The sequence below is a fragment of the Silurus meridionalis genome, chromosome 6 (genome assembly GCF_014805685.1).
Source record: "Silurus meridionalis isolate SWU-2019-XX chromosome 6, ASM1480568v1, whole genome shotgun sequence".
In the NCBI taxonomy this organism is placed as follows: Eukaryota; Metazoa; Chordata; class Actinopteri; order Siluriformes; family Siluridae; genus Silurus; species Silurus meridionalis.
In genome coordinates this window covers 8306055-8324278 of record NC_060889.1, presented here as the reverse complement: position 1 = coordinate 8324278, position 18224 = coordinate 8306055, and the positions used below count along the sequence as shown (strand labels likewise).

At 40.4% G+C, this 18224-nt stretch overlaps 1 long non-coding RNA gene across 3 annotated transcripts in view; it reads left to right on the top strand.

Moving 5' to 3' along the window:
• Nucleotides 1-1304: 1304 nt before the first annotated feature.
• Nucleotides 1305-18224, top strand: part of LOC124386856 — a 36468-nt gene continuing 19548 nt past the window's right edge. The window contains exons 1-4 of one of the 3 annotated variants that reach the window (XR_006926036.1): nt 1305-1419; nt 1833-1960; nt 7478-7690; nt 16506-16650. This is a non-coding gene — a long non-coding RNA (uncharacterized LOC124386856). Of the gene's footprint in view, nt 1420-1832; nt 1961-7477; nt 8213-16505; nt 16651-18224 lie in introns of those variants that run through there. The other 2 variants (XR_006926034.1, XR_006926035.1) reach the window with 2 other exon arrangements.

Here is an 18224-nt window from a genome sequence, read left to right as displayed (position 1 = left end):
TCACATACGCCAAGGTGACAAGCAGCTGGGCCGAAGCGCCAATCGATGGCAGACAAGGGAATCAGCAACAAGGAGAGGTAAAAAAAACAATCACATATCAGATTGAAACTGACTTCTCCTTGTATCTTTAGGGCCTGGCTACAATAGATTGGACAGGAAATCCAATGGCAAGCGGAGGATGAAAAAACGAAAAAAATGGAAGGAGTAAAAAAAAAAAAAGTAAAAAAAAAAAAGACCCTGATTGCTAATACGCTTCAGCCAGAGCCATTTTAATCTTTGACAGTGCAGGGATCTGGTGAAAACCATTATCACGTACTCACTGTCTACGATAAGAGGCCTCTAATCTGTTTGCTGGAGGTATTGAACAAATGCATTTGAGGAGCCAAGAGGCACGAGGTGAGGGTGGGAGAGGGTGTGTGTATATGTGTGTGCGTGTGTGTTTGCGGGGATCAGATGAGAATTGGAAGGAGACTGTGTTAAAAATTTTAAGCAGGTGCATTTCCTAAAAAGAAGGAGAAAGGAGTGAGGAGAAAATCACATACCTAAATGTACAACTTGTAAATAGAGAATATTCCAGAAAATGTATTTTGAATATTTTTACGAGCTGAAATTTACAACTTGATATATAGTGATAAAAAAAGAATGGGCTAAGTGTGGGTATGAAATGCATTTAAATGAAACCAATCTGTAAAGTAACGCAGTTCTTTGTGTTTGTTCTGTTACGCACGGGGCGGGCCGTGAATTTCAATCCTAGGCTTTCAGTGGTGTCCTACCTAAACCAACCAACCTCATCATCATTATGACACTACGGCTGTTAAACACAATAGTATAACAGAGCTCTGCATCACAGACAGGCATCTTATGCAGCGAGTATGAATGCCATTACTAAAGCAAGAAACCCAATGATTACAATTCAGCAAGTCTCCTTTTACTGCAGCCACAGCTGCACCGCCCTCACGTCATCTCTAGCAGAAGCATCAGTATTAATCTTGTAAAATGACCCTGGGTTTTCCATGCATTTTTGTACATTTCCATACATTTTTGTGCAATATTTCCAGGTGTTCTGGAGGATTTGAAATAAAGGCAAGTTGTGTGTTTGTGGGCAAAATGTATAGAAAAGAAAAAGCTAAATTATAACTGGTTTGTGAAAAAGCTTAACAACTGTTTTGAACAGTTCTGGCCGACCTTTCCTTACAATGTCCAGCTTTTCTCGAAAAGTCTGTCTGGTAAATGTCACTGTAAGTCTTGTGAATTCTCTTCTTTTCGGCGCGAGTCGCGCATGCGCAGCATCTCGAGCGCGGCTTCTCAGACACTGGCGCATAGGCAGCGGCGCACAAATTGCGCAGTTGAGGCGCAGTGGCACTCTTGATGCATTACAGGTGATGCCGTGTTAGAGCGCAGGAAAAAGTTTGTGGAGCTGTAAGTGTGCTCCACTGTTCCTCTATAATCGTAGAGATTATAACTACGTTGTGATATTCATTTTGCTACAGGATGTTAAATATGTATAATCTGTATTTTAACTGTGTTGATGCACCTGTTATATAGTCGGGTTAACCGCTAGCATTGGCTGCTCGGGCTAAACGTGTTACTAGTTTTTCCATCGGTAACATTTGTACAATGGTGTTAAGTAACTACTGTGATGGTTTATTATTGATTGTATTAAGCATCTGTTTCTTAATAATTCAGTGCACTATGCAGTATGTTGTCTCAGTTACTTATTGAGAGTTAAGACTAACTTCTGTATGGTGTCTGTACCAGTTGGCTAATGTTCGTGCTAGACATGTCATGTTATAATTATGTGTTAAGCAGTTGTTTCTTTATTTCATTCCTAGAAACTACCTCGCACACATAACCCTGTGTGTAATGGTATTCTTGCGCAATAAATGGCTAAACTCTATCTGATGACTCAAACTCCCTGACCAGAGTTCTGCGGTGGTCAATAACACAATCACCAGTAACAGTAAGTGTATATGCAGTGTACAAATATACAAATATATTTGAGCTTGTACAGTATGCTACAAAAGTGGGTTGTGAGCTCTGACTAGTGCACTCTCTGACCTTCCTATTAAAGGATGTGAAAATGCAGACATGATCGGATGCCTTGTCGAGGGCCAAATTGCAATCTGATTGGTTAAAGCAACAGCTTTAAGCAAGTAGTTTATGTTTAAAAAAAGCCTGCAGGTGAAGACTGTGAAGGCCTTGTGGCAGACACTTTGACCCTGCGAACACGCGATGTGAGGGATGATATCTGATCAGAGGCGGGGGGTCAGGGACAGCAAAGCCTTGGATGTAAGGGCACAGTTGCGGTGGTAGTGTAGAGGTTTGGAGTCTTAACTGTGTTTCTTGCTTTAGTAAAATGGTATTCACCCTCCATATGTGAAACGCCTCTCTCTCTGTAATGCCACGCGTTGTTATATCGCGTTTTAGTACAGTATCGACGGTTTTTATAATTGCGACGTGATGGTGGTATTAACAGGTAGATTAAGTCCCCACTGAAGACCCAGGTACCAAATGCATGGCCTGCCACTGTATCTGATTGAATATAAACTTCAACTTAAACAGACACTTGTGATGTGTGAGAAAGAAGCTTTTTTATTTAAAAAAAAATGGTAATGCTTGAAATATGCTAAAATAATCGGCCAATAGTATAAGACAAAATCTTGAAATGACAAAAAATATCAGTAAGTCTAATTAATTTCCTTCTATATGATTTAAAAGCTTTTATAAAGAGAGATGTATGAAAAATGTAAGTTGCCTATATTTATGATTTTTGCTGTGATTCTATCGTCACGCTGATTCACCCTTGTGTTCTCTCTCTTCCAATCCATGGCCCAGTGTCTCAAAGGAAGAATCAGAAGAGCACATACATCTTAAACAAAACCAGTAGCATACAGAGAAATACCCACTACACTTGGTGATTTACTGTGGCGTTTAAACATGTCCTGGTTTCCCAAAAGCATCAGGGTCTTTGGTAAATGTTTAAAGCCAGCATCACATTGAAGACTCTCAAGTAAAACTGGTCTGTATTTTATAATGCTTTTGGGAATCTGTGCTTCACATCTCCAATTTGTTTTCTCCAGTTAGGCTCTTCCTGCTTCTGGCTACCACGACCAGCTTTTGACCTTTAAACCTAAACATGGGTCACGGGATCAAGCCATTACAACAAGATTTATCCTTGCGCTCTCTCTCGAACACACACACAGCCTAGTCCATTTCACTCTGCACTCTGCTGCCCCCGAACCCTCCCACCTCTCCTGCCAACCCCACCTTACTGACTCCACCCCCCCTTTCCAATTGACCGTCCTATTTGTCCGTGGCAGAATTCTCGCAGCCCCTGGCTACTAGTTAACCTGCACTCAGAGACCCTTTCTGTGAAATGCTAAGGATTGCGGAACTGTAAAAGAGGGACGACGTGATGTGCAATATGTCACACAGAAGGACATTTTCACTCTTTCACTCTGCGCTGCTGGTGCACAGCCGAGGCCCAAGGGCATCATCCACCTCTGCTTGCTAACCCCTTGTATAAGTTTCCAATTCCAGCCAGCCGCAGGATTATGAAGCTTTTTTTTTTATTATTATTTATTTTATTTTATCGTCAAATTATTGCCATGCTGATAAGATGGAGATGATGAGGTCCTGGTGTGTTGGACCTTGACCTCTCTTCTGGTAATGGAGCTGTCTTTGACTCTAGTCTTAGACTCACTGAGGAACACACACATATACACACACACAGGCAAACAGACTGTCTTAGGTGTAACTGTTAAAGGCAAAAATGCTAATTTCAACATTATAGGTACTCACATAAAGTATGAAAGAGGTCCTGTTAATTCCAATTCTCCTACACACACACACACACACACACATACACACACCCCTAGGGTAGGTGCTAGTGCTCATAGAGATGGAGATTGGTTTATAGTTAAATGTCAGTGGGAGTGAAAGGATAGCCCAGGGCCCGCGTTCTCTCTGCTGCCTGTTTTGCTCACTAGTGCACTGTCAATAAGTCTTGTTTGTGTGTGTGTGTGTGTGTGTGTGTGTGTGTGTGTGTGTGTGTGTGTGTGTGTGTGTGTGTGTGTGTGTGTGTGTATCTGTGTAGTGATGGCCAAAGCAATGAAACCTCTCTGATATCTACTAATCACCAGGGATATGGCCGCTTCCTGTCCTCCTTCACAAGATCTTTGTTTCATACTTCTCATCTTAGAGCATGAGAGTTAAGTGGCGATCCATCATGCGTTAGAGTGATGAGATGAGGATGAGAACTTCTGGACCACAACGATTTTTTCACTCTGCTTATTCAGGTTACTGATTCACGTGTTATTTAGAACATTATTATCTATACACAGATTTCTTATGCAATGAATCAAAGCAAGATGTCATCAACAGATGTTACTTCTACTCAAGTAAAAGTACTGTTACTTCAATTAAATTTTTCTAAAGTACAAGTAAAATTTCCAGTCTAAAAAAGAAAAGTAAAAAATAGATCAAAATTGGGTATTGTGCGGGATTCTAGTGCGGTTTAAAAAGGAAATATACATTTCAAACGAATTGTTTTTAATTGAAGGAACAGCGTTACAAATTAAAGTGCAACAACAAAAAAACAACAACACTACAATCCATGACTTTAGTCTAATGTGAGTTATGCACTTTTGCAGCAAAAAAATTATCTCCAGTTTTAATGTCATTTATGATACTGAGAGAAATCACGAATGCAGATTCAGAATTCAGACACAAGGTTGAGCGCATGGAATGAACAACACGTTTCTGTGGCATTCCGCTTTCGGCTGTGTCTACATCACTGTCCTCAGTCTTGCCCATCTACATCTTTCTTTCTTGTGAGTTTAGCACTTTTGTCATCCTCTCATCAATCAGTGTAGTAGTTTCTGGATTGCAATTTGTTTCCACCCGCATTATTTTTATTTATATTTTTTACTCAGTAACGGATATGATTTAAAATGTATTTAAGTACAATACAAAAATTCTGGATTTTGGAAACTACTTTTGAAAGTAGAAGTGTATAACAAAAAAAACAACTTAATTACAATGATGCTAATAAATGTAATATGTTACTTTACACCTCTGGTCATCAGGATGTTTCATTTGTCTTGAGATGAAATTTTAAACTAGCTCAAGCAACCACTCCTTACAATCATGGTGAGCAGAAAAGCATCTCAGCACCATATCAAGGTCAATGAGACATCAGATTTAAATCAGGACAAGCCCAGGACAAAGATCTGAGGCTACAGTGGACACGGATTTGAAAAAGATGAATAGTTGAAGCTTGGAAAAAGTAACAAGGGACCAAGTGACACTCCTTGGATGTTTTTTGTCTTTCTGTTGTGTGCCAAAAATATATCACATGTGGATTTTAACTAAATTTGTATTCATGAATAAGAAGCATTAACCAAATTGAACTATACATGTAATCTGTTGGTCAGACTTGAGCCTGCAGCCATTTAGAGATCTACAGTATTTCAGCTTTCAGCACTAACCAGCCCAAGCCATAGTTAAAGTAGGCACTGCCCATGGGTATGAATGGTTGGCATTCAAAAACTCTGCTCTGGCGTCTTCACGGATGAATCAGTGCTAATGCCATCCTGACTTATTGTGCGTGAGTGATGCCTGTCCTCAGCCTCAAAACTGTCAATCAGCCTGGGGTGAATGTTTCACCGGGTAGGGTTGCACGGCTGACTAATTCAGTTATCCTGACAGATCCACCCGCTCCTCAAACAGTGTGAGCAACATGCCAGTGAATAGGCACTGACTAGCACTGGACTGCTGGACAGAGGAAAGGTCATTGTTTTTGTCAGCCAAAAGAATGCTGCTGATTTACACAGATGATTTCCACTGACAAAACAGACATTTTTCACTTCGTGTCCCCAAAATGGTCTGGAAATGTTAGAATTTTTAACTGGATTGTTAACGGTGAATCCTGATCACTGTTTAACATTCTACAAATGCTCACAACATTTTTGACCCTTATAGGTATGGGTTTTCATTCGCTCCACATGCTTTTGACACAGTTTAAAAAATACCCAAACCCTGGTTCATGGTTTCATAACCTCATCCTACTGTAATTCTCTTTGGGAATATTTTTGGCATTTTAAATCCTAAACAGGCTCTAACAAATTTAAAATGGAGCTGCTCGAGTCCTTATTTATACCAAATACTCATTACAGATTATACACTATACATCTGCAGGCTCTCAGGGATTATGTGGTATGTAAGACCAGACTAACAAGTGTTTCCAGTAATATTCTGTGGATAATAATTCAAAAACTGTTTACAGATTGTTCCATCCAAAATGACTCCAAAATACAACTCATTTGCTGAAGGGTCTTTTAATATGGATCCATTAATAACAGCTTGGTGGTGGATTTTATCTCGAATCTGATCTCTCCACTAGCCTGTGCTGATTTGACCACCTCTACTGCTAAGTTAATGGATGAATTTCCATTACTCATTTTAATGCTGACACCATACTCAGTTCCACAAAATTTCTATATCTCAACAGTTATATATATAAGAACTTTGCTATTATACTGTAAACCAATGTACATCTGTAATCGTTTGATTGTTTACAATATTATTAGATGATAATAAAAAGGAAGATAAACAAACAAATTACAGTTTAAAAACAATACAGTTTGTTTTCTTGTTAAACAAGAGTATCAGCTGGAAAACACTGTCAGTAGGAGAAATAATTAAAGTGCTATGTTTTACCAAGAGTCATTTCAAATGGAAAAGGCTGGGAGAAGTGAAAGTCAGAGGTTATTATATATTGCTGAACTGGACTCTAGAAGTGTGACAGAGCTCGTGTGTCATGTTCATAGATGAGTCAATTCGCAGTCACTGTCCGTAATCATTCTCTGTCAATGTTAGGAGTATGGAGTGGCCTGGATGTCTATGAATCATCAACTGTCACGTCCTTCCTTCACACCTTGCATACCAACATCCACAAGTGGAGAGAGCAGCAGGTTTTTTAAGCCCTCATTGACACACACTGATACAAATACACACACAAACACACATGTATATGCAGACACACACTTTACAGGCTCAGTGCTCCAACTATCGCCACATGGCAGTGAACTTTGGGGGAGATAAATGAATATCCCCGTACACATAAACAACATCACATAGGGCCCTTCCTGACTCTTCTCCACTAATTCCTATTCATTTAAACGCCACATGGGCAGGCCACGCAGCCAGAGACACATTCATTATTTAGCTGCTTTTGTTTATGAATAGCTTACTGGGGCAGGCCTGAGCCTGCATGCAACGGGCCTCGTAAATCACAGGCATCGAGTTGTTTTTTTTAGTGAGTGTGTGTGTCTGTATGTGTGTGTGTGTGTGTATGAGTGTGTGCGTGTATGCACATGTGCATGTTCAGCTTGAGGATAGCTTGTTGTCAATTTACCTTTGTGCTCCTCTTCCTTCTGTTTAATTAATAATGAGGACAAATATTTGTTTGTTCCAGGGGCGAGAGGGAGAGAGGGAGAGAAAAAGAAAAAGGAGAGCGATAGAATAAAGAAGATTGAGAACGATGCGTGATCCCCCTCTGGACAAAATTAAAGTCAGTGCTCTCTGTCAGCCTGGGCTGCTTCCCAACAAGCCTCCCTCTGCAGCTCTGGAGATCAGACGGGGAGGGGTGGGAGGCCCGCTGGAGTGATGGAACAGCCTGAGGTTGAAGGTAAACACGAACAAGCATCAACAAAAGCACCAGGACCCAGCCACCACCACCACCGGCAGCAACTCAGCCTGTCTTTATTTATCACTGGAAGATTTACCCCATCGTTTTTTTTGTTTCTAACCAGAGTGAAAGTACACAGAACAAGCTCAGGCTGTTTAACATAGTCTTGCCTATAAATAATCTTGCCCGGCGTCATTTGTCAACGTGACACTCGCGCCCTTATTGAGTTCCACTTGGGGGGATCCAGCCAGTTTCTTTTCCCCAGTTCGCTTACTAAAGTGCTTTGGACCTGAACGGAGTAGTGATGGAAAGACACTAGGAAGGGCACATCCCTATGTTCATACACAGAGATTACTGATATGGACTTTGGGAAAGTATACTCTTCTGTGTGAATATTATAGCTTGTGCTTTGAGGCTTTGGAATTCAAAGCAGATTTGCTTACAGGTGGCTGAATGCTTGGGCTTCTGTATGTAAAGTAGTAAAAGCTCATCCTGGGTTTACCAAGACTCAAAGCTTGAAAATGCTGTGGTGCAGATGTTTGATTTTGACCAGTAGGACTCAAATTTTCTACTGAAATTCCAGTGTTGCCAATTAGAGAAACCACTTGAGCATGAAAGTGTTACCGGATGTCCACCAGCAGCTGCCTCAGAACCAACATGCTGTCCATGGTGCTGAAACAAGCAGCCTCACTGTTTCAAAGACAAACCATTTTTACTTCATGAACTTACTTCATTATTTCAAGTAATACATATGCATCAATTCTAGAAAATGCTTCATTTGAACATATTGATCACTTCTAAAAAAAAAAATTATTTGTGAACCTGTTCTATTCACTATGCATTTACACATATCATTTGGCAGACACCTTAAACAGAGCAACTTGTATATTATCTCAGTTATACAGCTGAGCAATCAAGGGTTAAGGACCTTGTTTAAGGGGCCAGCAGTGGCAGCAGGACTTGAACCCAACCTTCTGATCTGAAGTCCAAAATCCGATTCACTGAGCTATCGCTTCCCCACTGTTTAGACATAAAATTAGGACTTAGAAAGACTTAGGAGGCACTTATATGGCTACCAGTAATATGAACTGTGTCATTTGAAGGAATCCTCAACACTGTTGCCATAGAAATGCTAATTCCATAGACATTTTCCAAGACCCCAAATAAGAATTAGATGTAAAATTCAAATAAAGGGGTAGTTCAGTGGTTAAAATGTTGGACTTTTGATCAGAAAATCTACTTTAACTTTCCAGCCCTGTTACAAGAAAACAGGGCTTTTTCTAAAGGACTCGCTAAAGAATTCTTTCCCAGCATGCCTTGCGGCTGCAAGTATTCTTCCAGCTTTAATCACGCCTTGCCGTGTATAAGATTATGCATAACCTGCATGGCATGATGCACAACCCCACACCTAAGCACCTGACACGGAGCAGAATATGAAAACAACAACTTACACCCAGCTCTTATTCCCTTCGATTTGTCTTGCTTAAAAAACAAACAGGCCGTGAGTGGATGAATAAATAAAGGCGTGAAGAATGGATGGTGCAGAGAAGGGGTAGGACATTGCAGAGGTGCATGGGGACCTTTGGGAGCACAGGCCTGTAAAGGAGTTCTCACACCCAGGTGCAGCTCTGGCTCCGGGCACAGCGTTTATCATTGTGTCCGACCCTGAAAGGGGACCATCCATCAAGCTGCATGCATCAGTGATCATTGATGTAGAGAGGAGTCACTAGTCTGCAGGATTCCGTGGGGTGCTTATTTTTGGGGGGGATACTATGCTGCACATATTTTCACCACCCATTGGGGTCCACACGCTGTTTTGGGACTTTGGAAAGTTGGTATTATTTGACCAGTGGAGTAAAACAACTCAAATGTGTCAGGAGATTCCCATGGTAATAGGAAGTTCCCAGTTAAAGTTCAGGTCTTCTTGATTTAACATACTCATACTGTACCAATATTGACCATCAGTCCGTAAAATAGAGCGGAGGATAAAGTTGATGTATGTGATTTTGCTCTCTGGTTTCAGACACATAGTCCCTTGTAATGCATCTACGTGCCTACTATTACGGATCTTATTGTGAATGCGAATTTGCATCACAAGAAAGAAGCTTTATTGAGGTATAAATTTTACTACTGCATCGGTCACAGATTACAATTTTTACTTAGAAATACGACTCTGTGTCACGCAGCATCCGTGTTTGCCGGAGTAAGAAGTGAATCATTCCAGCGAATGATAAAACATTTAGAAAAGATGCAGTGGATGAATAGGAGACAGATTTACAGCAGGTACTCTACATTTACTTCTGTATAATTCCTCGGTTATTGAGGGCTCTCATTTATCCTTCCTGCTCGAGGCAAACCCGTCACTGTGAATAAACGCACAATACCACGTAATCAGTGACTCCAAATGAGTAGACAGAGAATAGCGGTTTATTATGAGGACCAATTCATCTGTGCAGCCACATACTTCATTTTATCTGCCCTTCGCTTTCTTTGTCTTTAAACCGTCTCCCTTCCCTGTTTGACGGAGTTGGGATGCCATTCCCGTCATAATGCTCACGTAAAAATGAGATGCTGACTCAGGAGCTACCGTGGGTCGATTCCCGATCAATAGTCACTGTGCAAATGAGAGGTGGCACTTTAAAGCATGCTGGACATGAGTAACTTCTGACCTGGGAATGCTCGATGGTGTTCAAAGAGCAGTAGAGCAAGACTCGTCAGTCCCAGCAGCTTAAAATGCTCACGCACTTCCCTGATGACCATTGATCAGTGGCTCCGTCACCAGACTACAGTGCAGAGACCCAGGAGGGCCTTCTTTGTGCTGGATTAAAGACTGGTGGACAGCACTCGGTTGCCCGGGGCCAACCAAATAAAGAGCACATGCTTTATGACAGGCCGAGCATGCGACTGGCTCAATTTAACCGCTCGATAGCTCATCTCACACAAATTGCACCGTGTTGACGAGCCAAAGGGGGCCGTCATCAGCTCTGGACACAAATATTGCTATTAAAAACAAGGGTTAGAAAAAGAGAGAATGACATCTTGTTGCGATATTGTGTACAAAAGCACGAGCGCACTAATAAAAAATATATTCTGTAAATTCAGAGGCCAAAAAATAGCATTTGTTTAAAAGATCTTAATGTTTTAAAAAAAAAAAAAAGCATTCATGTCTGTCAAACAGGGACAACATGCAACCCTACACACAAACAGAAACAACCCAGAATGTGAGACCCTGGAACTGTAAGACAGTGATGCTACCTGCTGCATCACTTATATACACATTTATCTAACAAAACAGTCTAATGTAAATTAGTTTTTCTTATAAAATGTCTGGAGAACTTATATTACAAAAAAAATCCTATCATCTTCATTTATTACAGTTTTTAATATAAAAAAAGTTTTCTTTTTCTTTTTTAATAAAGATTTTTTAATGATATACCTTTACTTTAAGCATGTTGGAGATTTTAGGGGTCCATGCACCTAGTTATTGCTCTCTTAAAGAAATATGGTATATTCCTGGGTAATCCATTTGATTGCATGTTAAAGCTCAAAAACAGAAAAAGAATTGCCATAAAATTCCACAATTATTTTCCCAAATTTAATTGACTGTAATGTAACAGTTTTAAACACGCTTTTAACGATTTTAATGTTATTTCCTAACAGAAGAAATAAGCATATAGAAACAGAGGTGGCCCAGAAAGTGCCAACTAATGTTTCAGCAGCAGGCCAGCAGCCTGCACCTGAGATGATGGCTTCATTTGAGCAGAGTTGACAGGAGGCACAGGCATCACACAGCCCTTTTCACTGCTCGGGCTGTAATTAAACATTACAATGAGCGGGGGCCCACGAGACAGCCTGGATAATTAGCAGCTGAATGAGATCCTCTTCTTTCCTCCTCTCTCGCTTTCTCTCCCTCTGTCTCTGTGTTCCTCCAGAGGCATTTACTAAAGAGAACATGACATCGAGCTTTCAAAGTTTGGTTTGTTTTTGTTGGCTTAGCTAAAAGGTGGACAACAACCCCATAGGGAACAGTATGAAAAAAAAGTCTATAATACAACTTCAGGTGGCCTTGTACGTGCTGAGTTCAGCACTGCAGCTTTGCCTCAACGTGCTAGCCTTAAGCTACATTTTGTAAAGGTCTGTAGCACTTTGGCCAGGAGAGGACACGAGGGCCTTTGGCACCATAATTAGACTGGTGGTGGTGTTTTGCCCTGGCTTGATGGCTAGGCCGTCAAAAAACAACATGCTCCAATTAACATCCCCTTAATGCGGCCACCGTGGACCCCATGTGCCCTCCTGGCCCTTTAGAAGTGCAGAATCAAAGAGCCAGGAAGCACACGCTCCAAGGACATAATTGGGCTGCCCTCTGACCTACGTATCTTAAATCAACCAGTTTGACTGCTGCCAAACACTCCCCTGTGCTAACTAGCGCTTACCACCAGCACTCATTAGAAGAAAATAGCCTCAGTTTGTAAAAAAAAAAAGCAGACAAACACACATTCAGACACTAAAAAGCCAGGCTCCATCATCATATTTTTCTATCATTCACTCAAATTAAAAGGGACCACATTGCAAATCGGGGCTAAATAAGCAGAGCATTTACATTTTGAAAGTTTAGGCCGACAATTGCTGTATTAAATCTGCTCCAATTAATTCGACATTAAAGACTAACCTGAGCCAGGGGAAAGTCAGGCGGACTGTGTGGAGACAATGTGGAATCAGGCATGAACAAGCGACTGCTCATTAAATCGATACGTCCCAGAACGATGGGATGTCCTCTGTTCAGCCGCCGTACTGCCAAACGGTGCTGATAAGGAACATGGCCACATCATTAAAACCTATGCAGTCGCCAGCAGTTTACTGAGGTGCCCTTATTTACATCTGCACAAACTCTGTAAAACTGTGCTTTTGATTGCCGTAACGACTCGGCCCATGCATATGGAGGAGTGCGGCCCGACGTTGCAGCCAGAAATAACTACAGTCCTTATTTCAACCGTGAGGGGAACAAGCTTCATTTATTTTCCCTGACTATGCATAGCAATGGCTCTTCATTTTATGGCAATGACGATCATAAAAAGGGCTGTTGGCTGCTCCTGGGGGAGATTATTTACTCCACACGCAATCATCATTATATGTTGGGAGCAAAGAGATACATATTTATGTCATTTCCATAAAGTATGACTGTAGCATCTGCACCATGAAAGGCTCAGAGGAAAAATAAGGGTAATAAAACGAAAGCCGTTAGGTGGCTTGTAGTATGCAGCTGTATGCTAACTGGTTGACAGAAGCAGCACCAGTTCTCTAATGCTTTCAACATCCAACAAAGGGTATTAAAGGGTAGACCTGTGTAACACTACAATATTTAATTGTGTCTTGGTCTAGTCACCAAAAGTGAGAGGACATATAACATTGTACAGGTGCAAGTAGACATACATATTTCCCTTTTATGAGATTTCACTTATGATACAGCACTCCACGGGCAGAAGGGCTGTTTATGGTGGCATGCACTTCCCCTGTCCGAGTATCTTCTTTAAATCATAGAGAGTAAGCAGAGCCATGGGCGCACTAAAGGAGGAGGACACATGGACAGCATTGAGGGTTTTATTCGCAGCATGGTGGATTCAGAATTAGCAGAAATAAATGATCCCGAGGCCAACAAAGTTATGTGAGGTGTAATCGAGCCACAGCAGCAGGGGGGGGGGGAGCAGAGATAGCCATGCAAAAGTGCTCTATCAAACAGCCGTGGCAGGTGCTCCAGCGCAGCAGGCATGCTAATGACAAGAGGCCCTGCTTAAGCCGTCCACTTCTTCTCCTGTGAAGTAGTTCTCCATGGCTCGACTGACTTAACCAACCGGTGCACTCTTGGGAAATTATCCTAAATGGGCTTGCTGTCTCTCAGCGTGAAGTACACACGGATGTTAATCCAGAGGCAGAGGGTCCACTCCTGCTTGTGGGCACACGTCTTCACAGGCACGATCGCCAGGGTCAACAATGAACGGAAAAAGCTGTGGCTTCTGATTATGCAGCCCGTAATAACGGACCCTCTCCGACTTGACGAAAAATTAACTAGTGCACCATCATTTGATAGGCAAGAGTTCAACCCAATCTCCTTTTATTATCGTGAGTATTTAGCTAGTTCTTGTGTGCCCTGGATATGAATAAAACTTTACTAAAAGAGAGTAAAATTTTTTATGATGATAAAGGTGATAATATTTGAGGTTGCAATCCAGACAGATTCTGGACTTGTTTTTAGATTTGGGGCAAAAGCAAAATGTAGATTTGCTTTCACATAGAATGATTCCTGATGAACTGTGGATTGATTTTGCAATTCAATATGGTACCAAATTTTTAAGAGGTGGGAAGTAACGAATTACAAATACTTTGTTAGTGTACTTAAGTACATTTTTCTGGTGCAAGTACTTCCCTATTTATATTTCTGACAACATTGCACTGCTTTGTTTTCTACCAACTACCATTTCCGGGTCATCACGTGCCACAGACGTAGGCTAGTTTGAGAAGCTAACAATGAGCAAGGCAGAAGGCAACAAGAAGTATGGGGATAACATGGATAAGACAGAGGGAGTCAGAGATGTAAACATTACTGATCACCTGATCATCATCAACATCTTTCCTCTGCTTGTGTTCTATTTGGTGGATGTTTAGCCTGGATAAATTTTTTGTATTAATATAAAATGATGTGTGGTTCAGTTACCAGTGTGACACTAAAGCAGGTAGTAGTAATGGCTACTTTTTACTTAAGTACATGTCAGAGCCCAAACTTCTTTAACTTGAGTGAAAAAGTGTAGTCAGTGCTTCAACTTTTACCAGAGTCTTTTAAAACATGAGTATCTGTACTTAAGTGAAGGAAGTGTGTACAGAATAGTTATACACATGGAGTCAAGTTAGTAAACCTTTATCTATAAAGTAATGATGGTCGTTCATGAACGATTCCTTAATTCTGAACGAGTCTTTAATGTAACTCAGAAGAACGAGTAGTCTCAAAGATTGATTTTTTTTCCATTTTCTATTTGATGAGCAGAAAATTTAACTGATTACTTTGTTCCAGTCATATGCAAGTCATGAAGCATTCAGTCTCTTCATCTGGTCACAACAAGCCTATTGTTGCTATCACAAAATTTGCAGTTGTATTTACATTTATGGCATTTAGCAGATGCCCTTATCCAAAGTGACTTTCAATTGATCTCATTTATACAAATGAGCAGTTATAGAGTTATGGGCTTTGCTCAGGGGTGGCAGCTTAGTGGGGCTGGGAACTGAACTCACAAACTTCAGATCCAAATTCCATTGCTAACCATTAAGCTACCACCTCTTAAGTGTAATATTTTAAGCATGAAAACAAATGCAGATAGTTTTTACAACAGGGTTCAGGGAGCCCCAGACAGTGTTTTTAATAATTGATGCTCCTGTGCTGAAAGTTACATCTTTCCAAATTCCTCAAACAAGCTCTCAGGACAAACAGTTGCGAATTCCTACAAATTCAAGCTATATGAAATTAGAAACCAAACTAAGTTCGAGTTTCTTCATGCCCCTTCCACACTCTCTTCTTCATTTAGATTCTCATCCGCAGGTCTTGAGTGTATGCATGATCGTTGAGAGAGCGGTTCTGTAAAAGGCAGTTCATTTGCCCCAATCAGCTCATTAATGCAGCCATCATGCTCATTTTTGCCTCCGAACCAACGCCACAGTTGTGTTTAATTTGCCTTTTCCATTATTGTTTCCATTATTTCTGTTAACTTCTGCGGGTGACTTCTATTTTAACCTTGAACTGGTCACCTTGATGTTAATGACTTGAATAAAGAGAGACCGGGGGTGTGCATGCGACATGCCATCTCTACAAATTAACAGTCAGGGAGAGAAGGGGATGGGGAGGGAGAGGGGTGAAAGCTTTAAACTGTGGATTTGATTGTCTTTAATCTGCATGTGTCCAAATCATATCTTTTTTTTTAACAGTAAATATGTACAATTGCTGTGATATTGTAATCTATACTCAATTTCACACTCAAAGCTGGAACAAAAACAACAGCTTTTACCATCACTGGGTTGTGCACGTACCATGAACTGTGCATATGTAATCAGCACATGGGTACATGATTCACTGGAATTAACATGAACTAGCTAGATAGCTAAAACTAAATTCCCAGCAGCATCAGCATTTAACATCAGCTTGGGTTTGTCACAAGACCAAATGTATTCACTGCAAGACCTAATTGTAAAAGGGTCTGAAGCATTAAAGTAAACACGAATTTTCTCTGAATCTTTGTCAGTCTTATAGACAGTATTGGTGCACAATTAATTCTGCATACAGATATACAGGCATATGGACTCGATACCTTCCTTCTTTCAAAGTTACCTTTCTATAGAAATTACTCTGTGCATCATCACGTCTTTTTTGTGGCATTTTGATTAGATTACTAATTCTGATTATTTGATTTAAAACACAACTGAAACGACAACATACTGAGTATGAAGAAAAGTGATTCCTGTCTCAATTGGTCTCTATTAATGCAGACTGCAGTTTCTTCGTTTGTCCACCAGTGTATTTATTAACAATAATATGTATGTAATAACAATTATATCGAGGAATAAAAGAAATACAATCATCGGTCACACAAAAGCAGCAGTTAGTGTTTAAATGTTATTAAATATTAGTTCAAATATATAGATGAAGACTTTATGAAGATACATATTTGTTATATTTAAAATGAGACATCACAAGTCGAAGCGATTGAGTCATTCTGTGTTTTGTGTGGTCTGTGTGTGTGTGTGTGTGTGTGTGTGTGTGTGTGTGTGAGTGCAGTGACACAGTCGAGGCTGGTTAATTAGAATTGTGTCAGTGAGTAAATGTGCTGTGACCTGGACCTGTGCAAGCGCCATCTCCAGCGCCATGGACGACCCTTTCAACTGCTTCACTAGAGATTCTGGATAGGCCTGTCAACCACTCTGTAAGTGTGTGTGTGTGTGTGTGTGTGTGTGTGAGAGAGAGAGAGAGAGAGAGAGGCGAGAGACAGAGGGGTGTATGAGGAGATCAGACAGGAGAAAGAGAAAGTAGCACGGGAGGTAAAAAGGACCCTTGTCCGTGTTTGTCCTGGAGGGTCCTCGAGCCCTACTCCAGGGGACAGGCACACCTCTGTGCTTCATGAGCTATGGTAATGGGGCCTCGATGAACCCTTCAAAGGCTTACAAAGGCCTCTTATACTGCAGGAGAGTCAGGAAGAAGGTGCATGCCTGTGGGCACTGTCAGGCAAAGATGTCATACCTGGATTTTTTACTCTTATCTGTCACAAGTCATTAATTTATTCCCTACTTTTCTTGCTGCAATTCATCCTAATTCTCCATAGATTCAGGATCAGATGTTAAATAGTATAGTCAAAGTACTTTGTAATTGTCAAAATATTATTATAGCATGACCACTGTAAATTAAAGAATAATAATAATGATGAATATGATGATAATAATAATAATAGTAGTAATAATAATAATATCTATAAATGATGGATGAATTTATGAATATTTATAAATAATTTTGATTATTTCTAACCATGTTTAATTGTTTAACCCTTAAGTAATTTTTTTAACATTTTTTTAACTCTTTAATTTTTAAACCCTCAAACATTTTTCAATGTTATTATTAGCATTATTATAAAAACACTGTTATACCATGAGCTATTACACATGCACATCTGATAAAAATCTGTGCCTGTAGGTCTAAAAAGCCCTAACAATAAACTACTATAAAAATACATATTATAAATAGAAGGCTGTGATATGTATTTGGAATCTTTTTCAATAAGGAAATACTGTTGTAGAGTTTTACATTCAATCTTTAAAGGCTCCCCAGAGAGACAAACCCCTTTCTTAGACCCAAGATATAATCCCTTTCTCTTTTTGTTTTTCTCAGTAATACCATTACTTACAGGAAGGTTAAATGTAATTAAGTATTAGCGACTTTTGCAAGTTATACTGCACAGCATTCAGTATTGTAAATGAGACCCTGCCTGTGCCATTCTAAAGTGACGCTCATTAAAAGATTTATTCACGATGATGTACAGAGCAACATAACTGTGATGTGTCTCATTTTCTTAAGGAACTTGACCTGAGTACATATTCTGACCGTTCTTGAGATTCATGTATTATGTTATCAATGTGTATTAGAATGTTTGTGAAACTGGTAGCTCTATGCAAAAGAGCATGCGTACGCCTAAAAAAAGTAGATGTCTAATAGTAGACAGGTCTAATAGGAGTGTTATCAAGGCAGAATGTGTGCAACCGACGTAGATATTTCAGACTCTTTCTAGTCTGTCCTCTCAAAAAATGCTGCCCCCGACACCCCACCCTCTCACATAGATCTGCCTCTCTCTCTCTCTCTGTTCCTCTTCTTCTCTGTCTGGTGACACCACCTCACCAACTAATTAGAATTCTGTCACTAAGTAAATGCATTGTGACCACTGGGTGACAGCTGTGCCTCCCTGCTATTTGGTTTAGGGAGTAAAAAAAGAGAGAGAGAGAGAGAAAGAGA